Below are 14,285 nucleotides of genomic sequence, written 5' to 3' on the forward strand. Positions count from 1 at the left end.
ATTTTCAATTCTTAAATAAAGTTATTTTTATGAACTTTGAACTCACAATTTAACAGTTTTTAATCCCTACATCCTTCCTCACATTTTGCACATGAAATACACAGGGTTGGACAGAAGGTCTATTTATAAATAAAAATTGAAATAAGTAAATCAATTTAAATATAATGATGCATCCATGAAATGTCAACTTCACTGAAGAATGATCTATACACTGGGGGCATCAATGTTATATGCTACATTTACTTGAATAGAATTGATTTTGTAAACATGCACATCATCATCTACGCATTTGGTTTACGCTGAGCACCCATTCACTATGGACTGAACAATAATGGGGACTCTGGATAAAGCTTTCATTTGATAAAACAAAATGTAATCAGAATATCCCCACCTAAGTCTCTCCAATTCCTCTTTATTGAAAATAGAAACCTCCACCCTTAATGCATTGACATGTCAGAATTGCAAATGTGTTCTAGCAAACTCAATTGAAATACCAGCTAGTTGGCATTCCTGCATGTAAATCACTGGCAATGTGAAAATATGTGTTGGCTAGATTTCCTTCATGGTGTTTTTATTGCATTCTGATGTAAAAGTGCAATTTTTTATGGAAAATCTGTAGCGGTTAATTACCCTTTCTCCTTTCTCTTGAATGGATCAGAACCAGTAACAAGACTGTGCTTGGTGATATACCAGGAAATTACTTCAATTATCTTATTTTTCTAGGAATGTGCAAAGTGATATATCATTGAGCTCCGACTTGGCCATTGCACAGAGAAGGAGTCAGAGATCTCCCAATGCACACACCATTTGGGTCTATTCTACCAAATCTATAATTACAGAAGCACATACACTTGTGAAATATTCCCCAACTTCTTAGCATGCACATTCAATTTATACTCACCCCCTCAGTGCTTACGAATGACAGCAGCTGGGGATTGATCTATTCCCCATTAGAGTATGTTTCCCCTCAGAATTATATTTTCCCTTGCCATACTTGCAAAGAAATGTATTTTGATTGTCTCCCAGACACGTGGGCACTCTCTTAAAGACTGGTCCAAAGCTCCCCCTCAAGAACATATGGGCATCAGTCAGCAAATTGGTGTCAGCTTCCCTCCACAGTCTGGTCAACTTCTTTCTGTATTTGGGCCTGTCTACTGTCTTTTCTTCTGCAGAAAACATGGGACTCTAACTTCAGGTAGGCCTCTTTTGCAGTGTACTGATAGTAATCAAAACATGAGTAAAACAAGCAATCTATTCCCTTCTCCTTTCTGTTGTTATCAATTCTCCTTTCTCCCCTCCCCCTCCATCAGCCAGACATCCAGTCAGCGAGTATCCAATTGATCATATCCCCATATTGTATGGATTTGAACTTGTAGAGAGTAGAAACCACTCCCTTTAATGTTTGGGTATAATATCTCTAATCTAGTTAGTCAATGTATGTGATTGGACAGTGTTCCAAAAATGATCACTACAAAGGCCCATTGGTTGGGACACTCACCACAGTGTAGCAAGTCTACATTGAGTAACCATGTAGGGGCTAGATGGGACCTGGCTTGGCTTGTCAGGCATTCCTCGTGCTTATCATCACACAAACTTTAGTGAGACTCATAGGAGATAAAAGGGTTTGGTGTTCCCCGAAGATGGCAGCATAATGAGGCTCTGGCTGGTCAGCATGTAAGACTAGTAGTTGGGCGTGGTGGCCTATTTGAGCCCCGCCCGAGCTTTCACACGTGCTTCGCGTTATTACCGCTGACAGCGCTCCTGTTCACAGATCTGAAAGAGAAGAGAGAATCCACATTAAAGACTTTACGAATTCACGGGGGCGCTGTTGAGCAGCCCAAAGATGGCAGCTTAGTCCTGCAGCTCCGTGTTTCACCAACGTTTGCATCCTTTATTTGGCATCACCCCTGATTCCCCCGAGTTGAAAATTGACCCAAGTGGATGTGACAGCCTGGGGCTGCTCTGGCCCAAAAACTGGATGTATTGATCCTCCTGGGGAGTGGCTGAAGCCAGTGATGCAGATCTGGGTGACCCACAGCTGCCTCCTCTCTGCGGGCTCCCAGTCTCCCCCCTGCACAGTCGGCCTGCTGTTAACATTCTGGAGGCGCGCTGCTCCTATACCTCGAGAACACACCTGTGACACGCTGCCTGGGCGGTGCAAGTTCGCACCAAATGGCCCGGAGGCCGTGAGAAGGACTGTGTGCCCAAGGTTCTCAGACTCATAAATGAATGAGAGCCAGCAGTGTGATTGAGACTGCGACCACCCTGGGCCGGGAACCCGCCCTCCAGCCTGCTTGCCGAGGCCCGCCTCGGCTGACAGCTGACCGCCAAGAACAGTGAAGACTAGAACGGGCAGGGGAGACCTGCTGATCTGAGCTGCCGGGTGGGGCTTGATCCCACCCTGAGTTGAAGGGGATCCCCCCGGCTGGCACGAACATCCATCTGCACACCGCAACTCGATCCTTCTTGTCCCACTCGTGGGACATCACGGCCTGAGCTCGGCAACCAGCAACACACCTGGAGTGATGAGGAGGTGGGGAGAGAGTGGGGAGGCCCAACGGCAACTGGCCTCTTGCTGCTGGCCGTGTCGGCCATTGAAAAAACTGTGCCCTGGAACTGCTGCAGATCCTGCAGCAGAATGGGCCGGGAGCAGTGCAAGGGAGGTCCCCGCAATAACACACCTGATCTGGGCACAACGACTGCAGCCCACTCTCCAGAGAGAATATTAGCCACATAGACCCAATTGATTCACCCCTTCCTCCATTCCATGGTGGGTACAGCACGCAGGATAGATATACCCCCAGCCTGGGACAACCCCAACAGTACTGGCCCTTCCCTGCTGCGCTATACCATCCCATTCCGGTTGTCCCCACCTGGCAGTGCTGATCAGACCTGTTCCAGTGTAGCGAATGCGTGGCAGAACGTTCCTGGTGAGATATATTCCCAGTTTGGACATCTGACATCACTCGTCCCATTGCCCACTGAAACATGCCGCTAACCACTATCCAATCACTGGTGACTCTGAAAGAAGCAGCTGGACCCCCTCGCGGCTACGACATGGATCCATTTGCGGTGACTGGCCTAACCAGGGGCTGAGGAACATTGGCCCAAGTCCTTGACCCGGACACTATCTCCTCTGCCCTTCCGGGGTGGGAATGCAACATAGAGGGCCAGGCACATAAAAATTGTCCGAAGGGTGCTCTGTTCAGCGGCTTTGGCTTTAGATTTGTGCCCTGCGTGGTCCCGGATCTACACAGCTACATTCCGAAGCGACTCTATGGGCCTCTCCCACACATCGAGTGTCCTGGACCAGTATCGACCCTCATCTGCCACCTCCACATATCTCGCAGTGCAACCTCGCCCGCCCGCAAAATGTCAAATAGATCCCGAGGGGCAAATAAGGTTGGAGCTATGGACAAATTCACCAGGTCGACACCCCGGCTTGAACAGAATCAGTCAGCGGCTAGCCAGGAGGAAGCGTGCATGCCAGTAGATGTGCCTACTCCGAACCTCACCAACATGATGGAATCCATGGCCAAAAACTTTGCATCCTTCCATGAAAAACTGGATGATATTAACGCAACGCTCAAGACCAAACTGGACCAGCAGGGTACTAGAATTACTGTGGCGGAATCCAGGATAAGTGCTAACGAGGATGGTATCCATGTGCTGCAAGACACAGTATCCACCCTGGTCCGGGATATGAAATCAGTCAAAGCCAAATTGGAATATATGTATCATCAGGGTCCTGGAAACTGCACTTAAAATCCGGCAGGATGTACTAGTGGACCCCACGCTGTTGCCCTTCTTTGCTGTCGAGCGGGCCCACCATGCGCTGGTCCCGCACCCTAAACCTGGTGATTTCCCAAGACTAATCATCGCAAAGAATTTGAGTTATAGCGACAGGGACCAGAACCTTCAGCTGGCATACAAAAAGAGGGAGCTCTGTCTTGACTCGCAGGTCATATGGATTTTTCTGGAGTTCTCCATGGGAGTGCAGCAGGAACGATGTCAATTCACCGGAGTTAAGAAACTGCTCAGAGAAAGAAACATCGACTATGCAATGCTATTTCCCGCTCGCCTCAAGTTCACCTTCAGGAACACGCTCTATTTCTTCATGGTCCCGGACAAAGCAGTGAACTTCATAGAGGCGCACATTCCAATACTTGCGCCATCAGATGAACTGATGGAAAATGGCTGAATGGAAGCACCACCGCCAAAGTACTGCATCCCTTGGTGCCTGGAGTCATGTATCCTTTATTCTATGTTTTGCAAAGACCAGAAACTATTACACCTTGCTAGTTACATGTCATAGTTGGAAACAGGACTGACGGGTTGTCCTACTGCAGCATTTTCTAAGTGGTCGCTAGTGTAGAAGCAATGACAGTCATGGGCTCCCCACCGTATATGATGATGGTGTATTGTGTCCTGATGCACCCTTGACGGGCGTGTTGCATGAGAAAGTCCCTTAAGTAATTGGTAACTGATATATCGAGACACAATCAGATGTTGTTCCCCTACTGTTATGTTGTTTGGGACTGGAAAATGTCTTGATGCTGCCATAATTCTCAGTTAAATTGTCATTTGGGGAGGGTTATCCTATATGTGGTGGAGTAGACCGTTCGATGGGTGTATCAGCAGTGGTACTCCATAGCGCACCCCACTGCGGCTGCAATGGTTGAACTGGAGGGTTTGTTACGTACAGGCCCTTGTTGGGCCTGCAGTACAGTTGTACCAAGTTGGGTTAGGTCCACTGGAACTAGTACGAGAGAGGTGGGGCGAGGGCTCAGACACTGCCAGTTGCAGTGGCGCGGTGTGGGAGGTGGGAGGACTTGTTGGGGGAATTTATACTAATAATGGCAGGTGAAGTGCGGTATTACACATTATGGAGGGGCACCACAGTGGTAGCGTTAATACTGGTAAGCTTATACAGGGCCACACTTGCTGGGATGTACCCTGGAGTGACGAGATGGCTATAAACATAATGTCATGGAATGTCGGGGGGTTGAGTAACTTCACCAAGGCTCGCAAGATCACGGCCTACGCCCAAAGGCGTGGGGTGAAGATACTCATGTTACAAGAAATACACGCCCAAAGTCGCCTGGCAATGGGGATCACACCAGCCTGAGGGCCGAATAGATTCTACACTTCTTACTCACCGCAGGCCAGGGGAGTGCTGACACTAGTTCATAAGTCGATTAAATTTGTACTCAAGAGAAGCTACATCGATGCAGAGGGTAGATATGTCATCTTGCAGGTTTCCGGTCAAAGGGTCGAATACATTGTTTCAAAATACAATAGTTTTGAAACAAAAGGACCGGGAAAAAAAAGTTGAATGCCTTTTTATAAATTAATTTTGTTTTGTTTTGGCTTTAGTAGAGGATTTTTTTCCAGGTTCCTTTTGGTTTGAAACTATTGCATTTGAACCAATTGCATTCGACCCTTTCACCTATAAACATCTTGCATTGTATAATGGCACAAAGAGAGTATCTCATGGTAAACACGTATGGCCGCAATGTGGACATACCAGTATTCTATGATACTGTTGCCTCTATTCTTTTGGGCTATGTTGGGGTCCAGATCATTTGGGGGGCATGAATTTAATACTCAACATTGAGATGGACAGAACGGGGACTGCTCCCAGAACCCTATCATGTGCAGCATGCAGGTTAAATACACACAGCACAGTCCTTGGTATCCGAGATGTTTGGTGAGTCCTTAACCCCCGTCTACGAGAATATACGCACGATTCGTCAGTGCATGGCAACTCTTCTAGAAATTATCTCTTCTTGGTGTCTGGTGATTTGATAGGCAAGGTCAAGGGGGCCCAGATATTCACCCGCACATTCTCTAATCATGCTCCAATCACCCTGTCCATACAATCAAGCCCACCCCGCCCTACATGTACCTTATGGTGCTTTAAATCGGCCACCCTCCTTGATATAGTGTTTAAGGCCGACATTTTAGCAGATAGCAGAACCTTCTTTGTATGTAACACGCTACCTGCCATGACAGTGGGGTTCAGGTGGGAAGCCTTCAAAGTATACATCAGGGGGATGTCCATTTCAAGGCAGGGGGGTGTACTAAAAGCTATAAGACAAAACCTAACCTGCTCTAATTCCAGGCTACACAAACAGATAAGGGAGGAACTAGAGATCATTGAATCGCATGCCATGCGGGAGATTCGTTATTTCAGTCGACCACAGGCGGCACGGAAACATGGGGAGGGTGAGAGACCCGAAAAGACTCTAAACTAGTCAGGGGACAATGGGGGCAGACCCAAATTGAGTGTGTCAAGGATACACAGGGCATCCCACAATGGTCGGAGCAGCAGATACTTGAGGTCTTTGCCGAGTTTTACATCAAACTTTATGCGTCACCTCAAGAACACAATGAACAACACATACAAGACCTCCTGGACCAGATACCCATGACATGCATCTCCCATTCAACCAGGGACCAACTTGATGCCTCAATCCTGTTGGAGGAGATTTTTAGGGCCATTACAGACCTCCCTAAGGGTAAGGCCCCTGGGCCGGACGGATTCACTCCCGAATTCTACCAGGAACATGTGGCGATACTTGCCCCCAAATTGTTGTTGGTCTGGACTGAGTCACTCCGCAACTCTATCCTTCCACCTACCCTACGCAAAGCTGTCATAACATTATTACTTAAGCCCGATAAACTTAGCGATGAATGTGGCTCATGCAGGCCCCTCTCACTTATGAATATTGATACAAAGATATATGCAAAAGTAATTGCGAATTGCTTCCTCCAATCGTGACACATCTGGTGCATGAGGACCAGTGTGGCTTTGTACCAGGAAGATCTACCTCCCAAAATATCCGGCAGCTCTTTAATGTTATGGCTAGAATTGACCAGAACTCGGACGCAGTATCTGTCACGTTAGATGCCCAAAAGGCTTTTGATATGGTTTCATGGCAGTACATGTGGTTGATCCTAGAGACAATGGGGATCGGCTCTAATATGATTGGATACATCAAATTGTTATATACGGTCGGTGAGGCAAGGGGCTGGGTTAATTCCCTAACATCCAAGGCATTTACACTCTTTAGGGGCACCCAACAAGGTTGCCTGTTTTCTCCAATTCTTTTCACATTGGTTATCGAGCCAATGGCAGACCACATCAGAGCATGCCACGTCCACAGAGAAATATGCTTAAAAGACACCCCAGAAATAATATCTCTTTATGCTGACGATGTGCTAGTGTACATTAGAAACCCCACCGCCCATCTGGACCCCATCCTATGAGACGTCACGCGTATAGGCACCTTCTTGGGCTTCACAATCAACTACTCTAAGTCAGAGATATTCCTGCTCACTACCACAACTCAACAACCTGCTTCAGAGTACCCACTTCGCTGGTCCCCGGGGGAATCAGATATTTAGGGGTTTGTGTGACCCTATCGGAATCCACCCTACTGGCTGAAAACTACACTGCCGCCGCACAGCAGGTTGAGTCCAAAATGACGAGGTGGCATCCTCTCCCATTATCACTTTCTGAAAAGCTCTCCCTAATTAAGATGACTCTCGTCCTTAAATTATTCTACATTTTTGGGAATTTGCCTATATAGCCAGTTGTACAATACTTCGAGAAGCTAACTAAGTTGTGTGCACAGTTCTTGTGGCATGCCGGCCCGGTTCGGAAGGAATGGCTAGATATGGCTCTCCCGTATGAAAGGGGGGGATTCACTGCCCCTAACTTTGTGCTGTACTGGATGGCAGCACAGGTCCAGTATGCCACATATTGGTACCCAAGTCCACTCACCCGACCACATGTTAAGCTTGAAACCCTTGCGGCGGCCGGAGTTAACATCATGACCCTAGTGTTCTGGCGGGAATATGTACCTGATTCCCTGTCCGTTCCCATAGCAACCACACTACGGGCGTGGGGCCGTCTTTTAAGCTCGATGTCAGAATCCAGCCCCTACTACAAATGGCTGCCTATCTGGGGATTCCCCGGGCTCCAGCCCATACATGATAAACCCCTAGCTCAGCACTGGGGGGATTTGGTGTACCGTGCCCTGACCGACCTCTTTCCCGTCGGGGGATTCATTACTCTGCAGACATGGAGACAGAGTCACTCCAGATCTGCACTGGAGAGACTGCAGTATTATAGGCTCTGTGCATATTTCCGTGCCAGATGGCCCTCCTTTCCAGGGGAACCCCCTGACACCCCAGAGGTCGCATATCTAGCCAACTCGAGCGGTGCCCATGGGGTGAGATCCACCCTGTATAAAATGTTTTTGGCAAAGGTCCCAGACCAGTCTCCTATTGCTCAAAATAGGTGGGCAGATGAACTGGATCTTGAGATCTCAGACAAAGTATGGAAGAAAATATGCTCACACACTAACAAAGTATCCCTCAATTTTTCGCTTCAGATGCATGCAGTATAAATTGTTGAACAGGTTGTACTACACTCCCCATAGAATTGCAAAATTCACCCGAAACAGTGTACATACCTGTGCTCGTTGTCGAATGGAGGGGGCTGGCCACCTACATATGTTTTTTGTCTTGTCGAGTGCTGGGTAACTTCTGGAATGAGATCCTAAGGGCTCTCACAGACAATATTGGTACCGAGGTTGATCCTACTCCGCTAGGGATCCTATTTGGAGTATGGAATACGGATGACATCAAAAAGATGGCTACCTTTTTAAATATAGGTTTCATTGGTGGCCAAGAAGTGTGCACTTCAAAACTGGAAGCCCATCTCCTTCAACTTTTCAAAAGTGGATTAACACACTTACTTGGTCCCAGACTTGCGAAGAGGAATATATTAACATGCTTCCAATGCACTCCCGCCCTAAGAACATATGATCCGCTTTCAATAGTTACCTGGTTAATCAAGCTGAAGGAGCTTCTGGGACATCATCACCCTAGGTCTGACACATGTAGTCTGAAATGCTAAAGTGTGACATAGCAAGCTGTTTTTTCTTGATGAGAAATTCTCATGCCATGTTTCATATGTAATCTATTATGCAAGTAAGTCAACTGTATTTTATGCTCAGATGTATGTGTTTGCTGTAAACTTCTGCCAATAAATAAAACTTTAAAAAAACTCACACGAAAACCACAGACAACAGAACTATATGTACCTGACACGATCCACAGCAGTTCCTTGCAGCAGATCTCTCTCCAAGCTCCGCGCTCGAGTTCAGTAAAACTTCCATAGCGCCCGTTCTATTCGCGGAGTGGTAAAATCCGATTGCAGGGAAAACTGAAAGTCAAGGTACAGACATTAAAACTCACACAATCAGTGACCGTGCATTTAAGAAGGCTACACACGCATACTTACCACAGCATTCCACAAACCTCTCCAGCTTCCAGGAGTTTTCGTGCTTGTAGCCACCTAGGATATGAAGACACAAGATATCACTTTAGCTTTCTGGGCTAAACCACGCTGTTCCAAGTAACGTGCTGAGACTTACCTCTGCTACTAAGACTCTGCAGACGTTCTGTAGTGCCCTATTTTCTTCGTGTTGCTTTTTCTCATCCTGCAAGAGAAGGAGATAGAAAGCAGAGAATTAACCATGACAGAGTCAAGTTAACATCAAAGGCTCATCTTTTGACTACAGCAAGACACAAGACACAGTATGAAATCGAAACAAACTGTAAACCACTTACCAAGGCGACTCACCAACGACTTGCGCCCCTGCTAGACAGCAGGATGGAGAGCTTCCTAATTAAAACACACAAGTGAGAGGGGGTTAACCAGAGAACATGGGAGGAGCATAGAAGAGTGGGTAGGGGTAAAGAGGTTCTGACTCGCAAGATATTCACTCCTTGTCCTCTCTCTCCACTACTGCAGGGGTCCTACCACTCCGAGCAAGGTCATAGCCGCACCGATAGAATCAGTGAAGCTCTACACTCCCACAGAGATAATGTAAGCATTACAACATCATGCTAAGCCATCTTCTTCATGCTCATTGGGCATATTAATGAAGAGTGCAGTCTAATGGGAGTGACTTCTACTCTCAGTTTCACATTTGATGGGATGGCATCTTGGACATTTTGACATTAAACAATTATTAATTTCTAAAACATATTATTCCTCAGAAGTGATTATGTTGCTAATCGGTTCATCTGATCACTCTTACCTAGATGCATGAAATAATGTGACTTTCATCTCAGCATGACATATGGTGGATCAGTTATAGATTTTTCCATTTGTTTTCTGACACTTTTATACAAATATAATATTTGTATTTCATGATAACAGGCTTGCCGGCATGGATGCTAGGATACATAAATCACTAGCATGCACCATTTCTTCACAAAGATATCCACATTCACCTAATTTACATAATGTACATAATGTACATAATATCACAGTAATATTGGTTTTCATCCAGTTGATAGAGCGTTCAACTCTGAACATTTAAAAAAAGAAGTCTACGTTTTTAGTTCATAAAGAACTTTTGCATAATTAACATAATATTTAAACATTTCAATTAATCTTTCCATTTTCTTTTTATATTAAACAATAAAAATCAAATCATTGAATCAATAATCACAATCATTACATATACACTTATGTAAAACAGATGCATCATCATCATCATCAGTATCAGTCAGTATGCAACACTCATCTCTTCAATTTGATTTGTGTCGGCTAATTAGGCCTTCAAATACTTTTCTATTTGCAGACCCAACTAATTAAGTAAAACATGGAATGAGTCACAGCCCGAATTAAGGCAATAGTTCCAGAAATCAGTGGATCTGATTGTGTCTTATCTATATAGAAACTGCTCCGAAAACATATCTACACAGGGCCTAATTTCTCACACTTAGATGTTTCTACTTTGTGAGAAAGTTTTTGTATTCGACAAAACCTCTGCTTGGGGGGAAGTTTTAGTTGAGGTCCATGTACAGTAAGATGAAGGAACTGATTTATACGCAGTAGTAGCATCAGAATGTGAACTGCTGGACTCGGGCTATGGAGTGAATACGTTAAAATGTTCAAAGCAAAAAAATACTTTCTCCAAAAAGAGATTCTTGGAGCTGATAATATCCCAAGAATATTATTCCAAACCATCTTTGCCATTGTATACCCCATGTCCAAGCTATCCCTGCTTCAGCAGAACAATGTACAGCTTTAAACAATGTCTTTGTTGCTAAAGTATAAGATATTCACAAAAACATTTCAATTCAGAACAAAATAAAGAGCTCTTTTACTCATCCTTTATGGATAAGAGGCAAGTAGATCCTTCTGTATCGGTGCAACTATCCTGTTGTTTCAAATGTCTTCCAATCTCCTCTCAAGAAATGTTGGTTCTATTAAAACACATGAAACCAATGGCTTTGACAGCTTTGACAGCAAGATATTTTCTGAACACTATTGTTGAACCTACTAGAATATTGATCAACAAATCCTTAGCTGAAGGGGTGGTTCCAGTCCAATTTAAGGAAGCTACTATATCTCCTCTTCTTAAGATCATTTAAGTGTATGCAATTACAAACTGGAGCCAGGGCTCCCTCGGCTTCTGAGAGTACTGGAACAAGTGGTATTTTCACAGCTTAAAGATTTCCCGTCTTTCTCTCAAACAGATCACAGAGGTTGAAACTGGAAATCACATGTATCCCCCAGAAAATCCCTGTTTTGGGGAATCCCTCACGCATCTCTGTTGGTTCCTCTATCAGTTATCCTATACGTGAGAACTTTTACAATATTTTTAAGAAATACAACCATGAGCATCATGCAAATGCAGATGATATTCAAATAGATATTATGTTAGAATATCTTAATTCTGAATGATTCCTTAACCCAATGTCTTGTTGAAGTAGATTCAATGATGCTTCAAAATCCAACTCAATCCTAGTAAAACTGAGATAATTCTCTTGGAGAAAAAATTGAGTTTTGTAGCAAAGAAAGCCTACCTCACAATCTCATCCTGTTCGACCTTCCAATGAGCTATGCCACAAAAGTAAAAAACCTGGCTTTTGGTGGCAGAACAATCTATCACTAGATGCTCAGCTAGGTCAAGTGGTTAATGCATCCTTCTTTAAATTGCGATTGCTTGGACGAGCAACTCCTTTTTTTTGAGTCACAATATTTACAGAGTGTGCTTGGCTCTTTAATAAACTCAAAAATGTACTACTGTAATGTGTTACGCTTGGGTGTTTGTTCCCAACAGATATTTCAACTGTAAAATGCAGCTGTTCATCTTATCTTTAATCTATCTCACTGTGATCAGTAGATAAAATAATTGATTCTAAAATCATATGTTAGACTTTTAAATGCCTACACTACCTCAACCCATTATATCTGCATGTTAAAATCCAAGTATATTTCCCTTCTCAATCATTACACTCTCAAGACAAAATGCTGCTCGTTGTTCCCTCATACTCCTTCTCTCAGAGAGATCACAGATTGGGTGTGGTTGCTTCTGAATTATAGAATGCCCTTCCTCACAAGATTCAAGAATTGTACACTTTTCTTCAATTCTGAAAAAAAGTAATTAAAACCTGTCTATTCTTGTTATATCTACAATGGCATTCTAGATGCTATTGGTTTCATGATTTGTAATGCTGGCTTCACACATTGACACAGTTTATTCAGCATGTGGGGCCTAATACATTATATTACATTACATTACAGTATTACATGGCATCTCCCGTTCCTCTGCATGGTAACAAAACATCTGGTGTCTGCTCCTTTTGCGACCAAGATAGGCTTAGTCGCTGTGCTGCAAATTCTTTGTAGTACAGAGCTGGCAGAACCATTAATGACTTTAGTCCTGCTCCCTTGAATGATCCCAGTATCGGGCTGCCCCTTTGCCAGACATCCAGTTTTCCAAGGTGTGAGTCACATCTTCATATGAATACCTAGCTGATGGTGAACTGTGATTATTTGGTGAAAAGACAACTTCTGCAATTAATTCAATGTCTTTCTAAAGCATTTGCCTAGGCCCTGCGGCAACTGTAAGCTATAATGTGGAAGCATTTGTTTTTATTACCCAAAATGTATCCTGAAAACCAACTCCATGCAAAGTCATACACTTTTATAGTTGAGCTTCAAAAGCCAATGTTGACACTTAACTCCTTGGCAGGCATCTCTCATGTCATGTAGCTTGTTGAGGGATCTTTTCACGTTTGCCTTCAAGGCACAAAGCTGCTGCTTGATGTAGAAATTGAGCCTTTAAAAGTGAGAATAAATTCCCTGCATTTCTTTCACTTTACAACACAACAGGGTAATATTATAAGTTTCTCTTTGCAACCTAACACCTTTCAACCTATTTTTGATATTTTTGTTTGGGTAGGGAGCAACGCAGAGCTCACCAAAACACCACCAGAAGCCCTCTTTCCATCTGCTTGAGGCTGTCTGCAGAGGTCAGGAGACCCAGAAGAAGCATCCAGGTTCGATTTAGGGACTGCCCTGTGACCTCTGACAAAGTTACTTCTGGGTTACATTGGATATGTGAGCATAGTTCTTTGGGTATCCATTCGCCTGGGCGTTCACAGCAAAGGGAAGACATAGCTAAGGGCTGCTAATATAGCCTTCTCTATTTCCTTCTGTGTTCCCCGATAGCCACTGTTTGCCCCAGGTTGCCACAAAAATGCCTTGCATACAGCACAGAAACAACCTTCAAATCTAACTCCAACACTAACTCTAACATTCCACTAAAACAACTATTTGCATACACCTGCACCTGTGAGTAACCCTAGCTTTCGAATTACTGTATTGACTCTCCACACTATGCTACTCACCTATAATGCATTCACTCCTGCTCCTCCTACTTCTCCTCCTACTCACCTATCCCTATGCTTTCTCCAGTCATGCTTCACCCCTCTCCTTTCCTATCCCTATTATAAAACTCACAACTCGAAACTCCCACTACACAATCTCTTTTCCACCTCCTTACTACAAACAAAGCTTACAAGCTGACCATACGTACTCTAACACCTATCCACCTCTCTTACTCTGAGACTCAACGTCTATACTCTGTATTACCTCATTAACTGAGCATTGCACTCTGAATGCTCAGTCTGTATTCAAACAATCTTCCTTTATCACTGACTACTTTAACTCCGGCCCCCCCCCAGAACTTCTTGCTATAACAGAAACCTGGATTTCTACATCTGACACTGCCACTCTGGTGGCCCTACACAACTCCAAAGTATCCTTCATTCACTCTCCTTGACTGATTGGCCGAGGTGGATTTGTCTGAAACCTACTCTCTTACTGCGTCAATGCCTCACAAATCACCAATGTCACGTCCTCTCCTACCACTTTTAAATTCACCATCTTCAGAATTACTCTGCCT

The sequence above is a fragment of the Ambystoma mexicanum genome, chromosome 11 (genome assembly GCF_040938575.1).
Source record: "Ambystoma mexicanum isolate Mex_15411 chromosome 11, UKY_AmexF1_1, whole genome shotgun sequence".
Lineage (NCBI taxonomy): Eukaryota > Metazoa > Chordata > Amphibia > Caudata > Ambystomatidae > Ambystoma > Ambystoma mexicanum.